Source organism: Leopardus geoffroyi, chromosome X (assembly GCF_018350155.1).
Source record: "Leopardus geoffroyi isolate Oge1 chromosome X, O.geoffroyi_Oge1_pat1.0, whole genome shotgun sequence".
Lineage (NCBI taxonomy): Eukaryota > Metazoa > Chordata > Mammalia > Carnivora > Felidae > Leopardus > Leopardus geoffroyi.
The window spans coordinates 60,679,078-60,690,711 of NC_059343.1; positions in this window are offsets into that span (position 1 = coordinate 60,679,078).

Consider the following 11,634-nt stretch of genomic DNA (forward strand, 5'->3'; position numbering starts at 1 on the left):
GGCATACATATAGGAACAAGCCCTATAGGGCTCTGTTTCCCTAGTAACTTCTCTCAGTTTTCAGTCCTCTGAAAGTGAAGAAAGAAGACAGATCTAAACACAAGAGGAAGTTAAGTTAGTGAAATACAAAGTAGCCTGTTTAATGTGTTTAGTCAAATCAAAATGTGACTAGGCCTGTCACATAGAAATAATTTTAAAATGTTAGCTATTATTGTGGTAATCAGAAGAAGCTGGATGCAGTGGGGCTCTGAGCAAAAAGAATAGACTAATCTTTGCGGATAGTTCCTTCAAAGCCATGAAGGAGCCTCTCCATAACAGAATATACCTCAATAGGAACCATGATTTAGGTCTGCCTCATATAGCACTCTCCTTCTCACATAGAGCTAATCAACACTGACAAATTCTTGGGTTTGGGCCCTACTTTTAAAAAATTCTATGCAAATTTTCTTTTTGTTATGGAAACACAGCAGTTACCTCATCCCTGTTGATTGTGATGCCTTTTGGTTTTCTTCTTCAATATTACTTTGGCTATTTGGGGTCTTTTGTGATTCCATACTAATTTAAGGATTACTTGTTCTAGCTTTGAGAAGACGCTGGTGCAATTTTGATTGGAATTGCATTAAAAGTGTAGATTGCTTTGGGTAGTATCAACATTTTAACAATATGTATTCTTCCAATCCATGAGCATGGAATGTTTTTCCATTTCTTTGTGTCTTTTTCAATTTGCCTCATAAGCTTTCTATAGTTTTCATCTTACAGATCTTTTACATCTTTGGTTAGATTTATTCCTAGGTATTTTACGGTTCTTGGTGCAATTGTGAATGGGATCAGTTTCTTTATTTCTCTTTCTGGTGCTTCATTATTGGTGTATAAAAATGCAACCAATTTCTGTACATTGATTTTGTACCCTGAGACTTTGCTGAATTCATGTATCACTTCTAGTAGGCTTTTGGTGGAGTCTGTCAGGTTTTCCATGTAGAGTGTCATGTCGTCTGCAAAAATGAAAGTTTGACTTCTTTGTTGCCAATTTGGATCCTTTTATTTTATTTTGTTATCTGATTGTTGAGGCTAGGACTTCCAATACTATGTTAAATAATAGTGGTGAGAGTGGACATCCCTGTGGTGTTCCTGATCTCAGGGGGAAAGCTCTCAGTTTTTCCCCATTGAGGATGATATTAGCTGTGGGCTTTTCATAAATGGCTTTTATGATGTTTAAGTATGTTCCTTCTATCCCGACTTTCTTGAGGGCTATTATTAACAAAGGATGCTGTATTTTGACAAATGCTTTTTCTGCATCTATTGACAGGATCCTATGGTTCTTATCCCTTCTTTTATTAATGTTATTGTATCATATTGATTGATTTGTGAATACCGAACCAACCCTGCATCCCAGGAATGAATCCCACTTGATCATGGTAAATAATTCTTTTTATACACTGTTGAATTCAATTTGATAATACCTTGTTGAGAATTTTTGCATCCATATTCGCCAGGGATATTGGCCTGTAGTTCTCTTTATTTGCTGGGTCTCTGTCTGGTTTGGGAATCCAAGTAATGCCGGCTTCATAGAATGAGTCTGGAAGTTTTCCTTCCCTTTCTATTTTTTGGAATAGCTTGAGAAGGATAGGTACTATCTCTGCTTTAAATGTCTGGTAGAATTCCCCAGGGAAGCCATTTGGTCTAGGACTCTTATTTGTTGGGAGATTTTTGATAACCGATTCAATTTCTTCGCTGGTTATGGGTCTGTTCAAGCTTTCTATTTCTTCCTGTTTGAGTTTTGGGAGGGTGTGGGTGTTTAGGAATTTGTCCAGTTCTTTCAGGTTGTCCAGTTTGTTGGCATATAATTTTTCCTAGTATTCCCTGATAATTGCTTGTATTTCTGAGGGATTGGTTTTAATAATTCTATTTTCATTCATGATTTTATCTATTGGGTCATCTCCCTTTTCTTTTTGAGAAGACTGGCTAGAGGTTTATCCGTTTGGTTTATTTTTTCAAAAACCCAACTCTTGGTTTCATTGATCTGTTCTACTTTTTTTTTTTTTGGATTCTATATTATTTCTGCTCTGATCTTCTCTTCTCTTCTTCTTCTGGGTTTGGGGTGTCTTTGCTGTTCTGCTTCTATTTCCTTTAGGTGTGCTGTTAGATTTTGTATTTGGGATTTTTCTTGTTTGTTGAGATAGGCCTGGATTGCAATGTATTTTCCTCTCAGGACTGCCTTCACTGCATCCCAAAGCATTGGATTGTTTTATGTTCATTTTAATTTGTTTCCATATGTTTTTAAATTTTTTCTCTAATTGCCTGGTTGACCCATACATTATTTAGTAGGGAGTTCTTTAACCTCCATGTTTTTGGAGGTTTTCCAGACTTTTTCCTGTGGTTGATTTCAAGTTTCATAACATGGTGATCTGAAAGTGTGCATGGTATGATCTCAACTCTTTTATATTTATTGAGGGCTGTCTTGTGACCCAGTATGTGATCTGGGAGAATGTTCCATGTGCACTCGAGAAGAAAGTATATTCTGTTGCTTTGGGATGTAGAGTTCTAAATATATCTGTGAAGTCCATCTGATCCAATGTATTGTTCAGGGCCCTTGTTTCTTACTGATTCTCTGTCTAGATGATCTGTCCATTGTTGTAAGTGGAGTATTAAAGTCCTCCGAAATTGCCACATTCTTATCAATAAGGTTGCTTATGTTTGTGATTGTTTTGTATATTTGGGGGCTTCTGTGTTTGGAGCATAGACATTTGTAATTGTTAGCTCTTCCTGATGAATAGACCCTATAATTATTATATAATGCCCTTCTTCATCTCTTGTTACAGCCTTTAATTTAAAGTCTAGTTTGTCTGATGTAAGTATGGCTACTCAGGCTTTCTTTTGACTTCCAGTAGTGTGATAGATAGTTCTCCATCCCCTCACTTTCAATCCGAAGGTGTCCTCAGGTCTAAAATGAGTCTCTTGTAGACTGCAAAGAGATGGGTCTTGTTTTTTTATCCATTTTGATACCCTATGTCTTTTGATTGGAGCATTTAGTTCATTTACATTCGGTGTTATTATTGAAAGATATAGGTTTAGAGTCATTGTGTTATATGTAGGTTTCATGCTTGTAGTGATGTCTCTGGTACTTTGTGGTCCTTGCAACATTTCACTCACAGAGTCCCCCTTAGTATCTCTTATAGTGCTGGTTTAGTGGTGATGAATTCCTTCAGTTTTTGTTTTGGAAAACCTTTATCTCTCCTTCTATTCTGAATGACAGGCTTTCTGGATAAAGGATTCTCGGCTGCATATTTTTTTTCTGTTCAGCACATTGAAGATTTCCTGCCATTCCTTTCTGGACTGCCAAGTTTCAGTAGATAGGTGTGCTACTACCCTTATGTGTCTACCTTTGTATGTTAAGGCCCATTTGTCCCTAATTGCTTTCAGAATTTTCTCTTTATACCTCTATTTTGCCAGTTTCACTATGATATGTTGTGCAGAAGATCGATTCAAGTTATGTCTGAAGGGAGTAGTTTGTGCCTCTTGGATTTCAATGTCTGTTTCCTTCCCCAGATTGGGGAAGTTCTCAGCTATGATTTGTTCAGGTACACCATCAGCCCCTTTCTCTCTGTCTTCTTCTTCTGGAATTCCTATGATACAGATATTGTTCCATTTGATTGAATCACTTAGTTCTCTAAAATGTAAATAAATAAACCTAACTATACATCAAGTAATATTACTACACTGAAAAAATTACTTGGTGTGATAATACTGAAATCTGTATATCCTCTAAGACAAAGAGGGTATATCTTCTAAGACAAATCTTTAACTTGATCCCATAGTTTGTTAGTAATAATAAGTATTATTATTTAAATACCATTTTATGTACATTATAAGATAGAGCAAATAAATAATTATGGTACTATCATCAGGAACTGAGATTTTCAATGTAAGAGAAGGGAGATACAAGTAAAAATACTTTCATTTTACATTTTTCCAGTTCTATTGAGATATAATTAACATATAACATTGTGTAAGTTTCAAACATTGTTAACAATAGTCACAGGGCCCCTGGATGGCTGAGTCAGTTAAGTGACTCTTCTCTTTTTTTTTTTTTAATTTTTTTAATGTTTATTTTTGAGAGCGAGAGAGAGATAGAGTGGGAGTGGAGGACAGAGAGAGAGGGAGACACAGAATCAGAAGCAGGCCCCAGGCTCCGAGCTGTCAGCACAGAGCCTGACGTGGAGCTAGAACACACAGACCACAAGATCATGACCTGAGCCAAGGTTGGACACTTACTGAGCCACCCAGGAGCTTCTTTTGGTTTTTTAGTGTTTATTTATTTATTTATTTTTAGGTTTTAAAAAATTAATTAATTAAATTTAATTTACATCCAAGTTAGGTAGCATGTAGTGCAGCAATGATTTCAGGAGTAGATTCTTTAATGCCCCTTACCCATTTAGCACACCCTCCCCCAACCCCACCAGCAAACATCTGTTTGTTGTCTATATTTGAGTCTCTTATGTTTTGTCCCCCTCCATGTTTTTATATTATTTTTGTTTCCCTTACCTTACGTTCATCTGTTTTGTATCTTAAATTCCTCATATGAGTAAAGTCATATGATATATGTCTTTCTCTGACTAATTTCGCTTAGGATAATATCCTTCAGTTCCACCCACATAGTTGCAAATGGCAAGATTTCATTAGTTTTGATCACTGATAGTCCGTTGCATATATATACCACATCTTCATTATCCATTCATCCATTTATGGACATTTGGGCTCTTTCTATACTTTGGCTATTGTCAATAGTGCTGCATTGGGGTGCATATGCCCCTTCAAAACAGAACACCTGTGTCCCTTGGATAAATACCTAGTACTGCAATTGCTGGGTTGTAGGGTAGTTCTAGTTTTAATTTTTTGAGGAACCTTCATAGTGCTTTACAGAGTGACTGATCCAGTTTGCATTCCCACCAGCAGTGGAAAAGAGATCCTCTTTCTCTGTATCTTTGCCAACATCTGTTGTTGCCTGAGTTGTTAATGTTAGCCATTCTGATAGGTGTGAGGTGGTATCTCATCGTGGTTTTGATTTGTATTTCCCTGATGATGAGTGATGTTGAGCATTTTTTCATGTCTGTTAGCCATCTGGATGTCTTCTTTGGAGAAGTGTGTATTCATGTCTCTTGCCCATTTCTTCACTGGATTGTTTGTTTTTTGAGTGTTGAGTTTGATAAGTTCTTTATAGATTTGGATACTAACTATCTGATATGTTGTTTGCAAATATCTTCTCCCATTCTGTCAGTTGCCTTTTAGTTTTGCTGATTGTTTCCTTTTGAAGCATTTTTTATCATCGCTGCTTTAAAAGTTTTGTCAGATAATTTTAACAATTCTGTCATCTAGGTATTGACATCTATTGGTTGTCTTTTTCATTCACTTTGATTTCTATTTATTTTTTTTAATTTAATGTTTGTTTATTTGATACAGAGAGAGAGAGAGCAAGCCTGATCAGGAGGAGCAGAGGGAAAGAGAGACAGATCTGAAGGAGGGTCCAGGCTCTGAGCTGTCAGCACAGAGCCTGATGTGGAGCTCAAACTCATGAGCCATGAAATCATGAGCTGAGCTGAAGTTGGATGCTTAACTGACTGAGCCACTCAGGCGCCCCAAAATCTTTATATTTCTTAGTTTGGTGACTAATTTTAATTTGAAATATGGACATTTTCACTTTATGTTATGAGACTCTGGATATTATTTAAAGCTTGCTGTTGTAAATCTGGCTTTCTCTGTCATCACTCTTGCACAGGAAGTAAGGAACTGTCTCATTACTTCCAGATGTATGTAAATAGGAGTCCCACTTCCCCACTTGGCCTCCATTGACAGAGAGTGAGGGATATCCTCATTAGTGATAGGTGGTGTTGATTGTTATCCCTCCTCATATCTTCTTTATAAGCGGGTGTTCTTATTACATCTGGGTTATGATGAAAATCCTGACTCTTTCCTAGCTCTTTTCTGATACCACTCAAAAGGAGAAAGGGGGTAAACAAAAGCTAAAATGAATTATTGGGACTTTATCAAGATAAAAACTTCTGCACAGTGAAGGAAACAATTAACAAAACTAAAAGGCAGCCTACAGAATGGGAGAAGATATTTGCAAATGACATATCAGGTAAAGGGTTAGTATCCAAAATCTATAAAGAACTTATCAAACTCAACACCCAAAACACAAATAATCAGGTGGAGAAATGGGAAGTAGACATGAATAGACATTTTGCCAAAGATATCCAGTGTCTAACAGACACATGAAATGATGCTCAATATCACTCATCATCAGGGAAATAGAAATCAAAGCCACAATGAGATCCACTTCACACTTGTCAGAATGGCTGAAATTAACAACACAGGAAACAACAGATGTTGGTGAGGATGTGGAGGAAGGGGAACAGTCTTTCACTATTGGTGGGAATGCAATCTAGTGTAACCACTCTGGAAAACAGTATGCAGTTTCCTCAAGAAGTTAAAAAAAGAACTACCCTACAACCCAGCAGCTGCACTACTAGGTATTTACCCGAAGGACACAAAAATACAGTTTTGAAGGGGTACATGAACCCTGATGTTTATAGCAGCATTATCAACATTAGCCAAACTATGGAAAAAGCCCAAATGCCCATCGACTGATGAATGGATAAAGAATAGGTTGTGTATGTATATATAAATGGAGTATTACCCAGCCTTAAAAAGAATGAAATCTTGCCATTTGCAATGACATGGATGAAGTGTATTACACTAAGCAAAATAAGTCAGAGGAAAACAAATATACCATATGATTTCACTCATATGTGGAATTTAGGAAACAAAACAGATGAACATATGGGAAGGGGAAAAAAGAGAGAGGGAACCAAACCATAAGAGACTATTAACTATAGAGAGCAAACTGAGGGTTGCTGGAGGGGAGGTGGGTGGGGGGTGGGCTAAATCGGTGATGGATACAAGGAGGGCACTTGTGATGAGCACTGGGTGTCATATGAAAGCGATGAATCACTAAATTCTACTCCTGGAAAAAAAACTGCAAAAGCAGAATATAGAACAGTGTGTCTATCTAGAAAACCATACACCAAATGTTATTAGAGGTTATTGCTGGAAGCTGAGATTTGGGGAAATTTTTACTTAATTCTTATACCTTGATATATTGTTTTCAGTTCCTACAATGAGTCTGCAACTTTTTAATGTAAAGTCACAATTGTGATCACATATATTCCTTTTCTAATGTGGCTTTTTTTCCTTTCCATTTTTTCTTTCCATTTTTTCCCCTATCTTCCTCCCTTCCATGGCAACATGACCTCCACCTTACCATATGTAACCTATATTAAAAATTTGCATACTCTTCCATGTTTTTCTCTATATTCCCCAAATCCTATCTAGATATACACACACATATTTGGGGAGTTTTTTGATTATTGATTTATCAAAAAAGCAGAGGGGGAAGACAGTATCCACATTTTCCCCACATATTTCTGTTTTTACTAAGCAATACTTTATGAAATACATCATTTTTATGATCAAAACTAACAATGAAGCTGTTTTCATTAGGAGAAGAAATAAAGTTCCCATTTGCTAACACTGACTAGTTCTAGGATTGCTCCATTGAGAAGTGTTAGAAGAACCTGAAATAATGTCAGAAATGCTCACCTCTCAAGCCAAGAATCCCCTCAGAATGAATCTAAGCCTTCTATTGGTCAAACTCAGAGAAGTTTGGCCTAGCTCAGAAGGAGGGAAGTCTAGTAAGAGAGGTGGTGCTAGTACTTGTGTTAGTCCTTTAAAATCAGCCAGCTCTCCTGAAGGAAGGGTGCAAGCATCACATCTTACCCATTTTATGTAACTGTCCAGGATTTTTCCCTCTTACTTTTCTGGATAATTTCCCTGGTCTTATGTTAGCGTTTCTGCTGTCTGCTTCTGTCCTCTCAGGATAGGTGATCTGTCTGGACTCTCCTCTTTGGATTACTGATCCACACTCTCAAATGGCACGTTTTCCAGCTCTAAACATACCTAACAGATTTGATGAAAATGTCCCTGATCTTTGCAGAGAGAGGATTCTCATACTTTGGTCCTCTAATGGACCTAGTTCCTTGACACCTTTCATCCTAAGTGTCCCAATGTGAACAACCAGGACCCAATGACAGGCTCTGGATTCCAATTTTGCCACAGCAACCTGGAGCGCACAGGCCTCGGCACTAAAATTTGGTCCTCTCTGAAGATGCGCTCCCTCCAGGATGAAGGTCGCACTCCCCACTGCTTTATGACTGGCCTCCCCCTGATCAGATCCACCCAGAAGAACTATGCACTCCTCAGTGTCCGTTTCCTGCTGACCCAGAGCTCAGTCAGATAAAATTAGCCCATTGCTCACATCTAACAAGTGTCAGAGTCCAGCTGTGGGGAGGGGAGGGTAGAGCTGAGCCCAGCAACACTCTTGCCTGGCCAGTAGGACATGTGGACTGACAGCACCTGTCCAGCGAGTGTCCCCAGCCCAGCGCCTACTTGTTCCCCAGGCCTAACTGCTCCAGGGATTGGAGACTAGAGACAGGCAATTGCTACCCTCCTTTTCCCACTGCACACCCACGCTACACTGCCTTCAAAACGACTGGGCCCTGGGATCCGGGAATGGGGGTGCTCACAGGTATCCCTTCCCACCAGGTCTCCATGCCTACCCTACACTCAGGGAGTGCCTGGAGATGGAGATGGGGCTGTGGTCCCGCGGGTCCCGGGCATCGCTTGGTTCTGCCACCGTCCTCTGGCTACACTGGGCGGGAAAGGGCAAGGTTCCTGCCTCCTCCACCCTGTGGCCCTCCATCCACTTCCGCGTCTGGGGAGGGTAAGAACCCGGGAGACGCGCCACAGAGATGTATCTGACCCTGCTATACTCAGATGGGAATCAGGCCCGCCCAGGGGAAGGGGGCGGGAAGAAAGGCGAGAGAACCCAGCGCCAGGTCCTGCCAACTGCTCAGAGAGCCAGATGAATAGACCGCAACCGCCGCATGTCCCGGGCTGCGCTCCTCCTCCATCCCCCTGCCCCCACTGCCCCGCCCAGACCACCACCTGCAGTGTCGCTGCCCCCACCTAGCGCTTGGTCCCGAGCCCTGGAGGCGATCCGGGCTGGACCAGCGACAACTCTGTCCTACCTGAGACCCTCTTCTCTCTTCCCCTTACCTGATCTGGCCCCAAGGCCCCAAGGTTAGAGTCAGCCTGCAGCTGGTGAAGGATCTAAGCGGTTCTGCGCAAGGGGCTCTCAGAGATGCGGGGACTGGGGGGTGGGAATCGCCTCCAGGAAACGCTTGGGTCCAGAGCAGCCATCCCCCTCCACCTGCCTCTCCAACCTCCAACCCTGGGCAGGGCCTGTGGGGCGCCTCCTCCACGCAAGTCAGCACAATGAGGCTGCTTCTTCCAAAGAATTGACCAACTCCTCAATCCCGAGTCCCCCATAATAGCTGTCCCCAGAACTCCTGGGGAGGGGTGGGCAACCACGTGGGTGAGAGCTCCCAGCTCAGGTCTGCTCCCTCACCACATGGTCCCTGGATACCACTCAGGGTGAAGGTGAGCCCCCACCAGCTGCCCTAGGTTCACACAGGTATACTAGTGGGATTTCCTAGGCTTGAGAAACCTCCCCCAAACATGAACGGACCAGATTGACTCTAAGAGCCCCCTCCTCAATTTGCTCCCCATCCAACACTCCTCCACCCTACTCTCCATCAACCTGCTTCCTTCAGCCATTTGCCCAAGTGGAAGTGAAAGAGAGGGAGAGGGTAACCACTCCCACTCCCCTCTCCCACTCAGCCACATACACTCTTCCTCCCCTAGGATGGAGTCTTCTGGGAGGCTCAGCCCTGCAGTTCCATCTACCTCAAAGCCTTGCAAAGGCCAGAGTTTCCTTCTGTCAGTGAGACATCTTTCAACTACTAGCCTCCTCATTCGCCCCACCCGCACCCCTCATGCACAGACACACTTCCTTCTTCCTTTGGCTCCATGAACACACAGAGACTCCCTTCAATGATAACAGGGTGCCCTCACCTTTGGGTGGGCAACTTACAGTTCACAGGTGCTCCAATATCCCTCATCACATTTTATCCACCCCCTGCAACCCTGAGAGGCAGCTGCTCTTATACCTGCTTTACAGATGGGGAAAGGGAGGCCCTGACAGGAACTAAGTGCCAGTTTTCCAGCCCTTCTCCAAGGATCTTTCCACCTTTCCTTACAGAAAGTAGGGAGATAAGTGAATCTCTCATTTCCCCCTGACTTCTCAGAAAGTCTGCTTGCTGCTCCTGGAGTCAGTACCTGCTGCCCCCAGGCCCCCTCTGTCCCCCAAGGAAAACTGGGCAGTAATGGCACCACAGTCCCAAAATGGAGGCATGAAGCCTGCAGAAGCTGAGCCAGAATCCTTGTGCACCCCCCATCCATCCACCCACCCCAGCCTCTCCTATGGAGGGAGAGGAATGAAGAGAGGAGTATGGAAGAATAATTAGGAGTCCCTAATCTGCCTTTCCCTGGGAATACACAACACTATCTTCTGGGTTACTCTGTGCCTCAAAATGGAGGTAAAACTCCAAAGTGAGTTCTCCTGTGCCTTACTCCCTCAGTCCTCTTATTATTCAATAAAATTATTACCACTGAGGGCTAATTTCCAGGGCTTTGCTTGATATCCAGAGGCCCTCAAAGGCTCTTTTTCTGGGCTGGTTATTGGAGGGGAAGTCAAAGTTACTCATTTTAAAGTAATTGTTATCACATACCCTCTGTCTGACAGCATGTATTTCCCCAGGTCTCTCATCCTTCCACATCTGGCTTATTGTTAGAACTTACATGACCTGCCCAGTTTCAAAACCATGCCAACTCAGATGTCCCCAAAAGGCTAACCAAACTTCCCAGGATATTTGCATGACTTTCTACTTAGGGGCCTACCTCCACAAAGAAGACCACTATGCATACTCACCTATGAGGGTTTCCTGTTCTCTAACAAGAACATGTGGAATAGATCTTAGACGTCCTAAGCTTATATTCTTTGTCATTTATTTGTTCATAAGTTTAGACAGTTACTCTTTGGGCTTTAGTTTATTTCTACAATTGCGTTAATAATAATTATTCCTCAGTGATAATATAAGACCTCACGCCAGTCAGGGTGGCTAAAATGAACAAATCAGAAGACTATAGATGCTGGAGAGGATGTGGAGAAACGGGAACCCTCTTGCACTATTGGTGGGAGTGCAAACTGGTGCAGCCACTCTGGGAAACAGTGTGGAGGTTCCTCAAAAAATTAAAAATAGTTCTACCCTATGACCCAGCAATAGCACTGCTAGGAATTTACCCAAGGGATACAGGAGTGCTGATGCATAGGGGCACTTGTACCCCAATGTTTGTAGCAGCACTTTCAACAATAGCCAAAGGATGGGAAGAGCCTAAGTGTCCATCAACTGATGATTGGATAAAGAAATTGTGGTTTACATACACAATGGAATACTACTTGGCAATGAGAAAGAATGAAATATGGCCTTTTGCAGCAACATGGATGGAACTGGAGAGTGTTATGCTAAGTGAAATAAGCCATACAGAGAAAGACAGATACCATATGGTTTCACTCTTATGTGTTGTTCCTGAGAAACTTGACAGGAGACTATGGAGGAG